This window comes from Eimeria mitis, genomic scaffold, assembly GCF_000499745.2.
Source record: "Eimeria mitis Houghton genomic scaffold, Emh_scaff1768, whole genome shotgun sequence".
NCBI lineage: Eukaryota > Apicomplexa > Conoidasida > Eucoccidiorida > Eimeriidae > Eimeria > Eimeria mitis.
Window position 1 is genome coordinate 4,472 of NW_013570085.1, and position 670 is coordinate 5,141.

The window sequence follows — 670 nt, forward strand, 5'->3', positions numbered from 1 at the left end:
TTTTATTTTGTTTATAGATCTACGCACGGCGCTAGAGGAGACAGACTACGGCTACTTTATGCAGGACGAGCCCCTGCCTCTGGCTGTCCCCACCATACTGCAGCGCGCGCGAGGCAAACTAACAGCAGAATTTAGGTATATAAATAAATAAATAAATAAATAAATAAATATATAATTGTATTTTTTTATTTGTTGTTTTGTTGTTTTGTTTTTATCGAGAGAAAGAGAGAAAGAGAGAGGTGTATGTGTTTAGTTTTATATTTTTTATGCTGGGTTAGGGTTTAGGGTTTAGGGTTTAGGGTTTATGGGGGTAGTATGACCAGGATAAATCTGCTGCTGCTGCTGTTGCTGCTGCTGCTGCTGCTGCTGCTGCTGCTGCTGCTGCGTGTCTCCGCAGATATCTACAGTCTCAGGCTTATCAGCCCCTAGCAAAGTTCCTCGATTTCATCGCGTGAGTAACACTCCTGCTGCTGCTGTTGCTGCTGCTGCTGCTGCTGCTGCTGCTGCTGCTGCTGCTACTGCTGCTGCTGCTGCTGCTACTCTTCTGTTGCTTCTGCTATTCCCAACTCCCCAACTCCCCAACCAAAGAAATCCTTATAGAAATATAAATATAACACATAATATATATATTAAATATATATATATATATATATATATATATATATATATA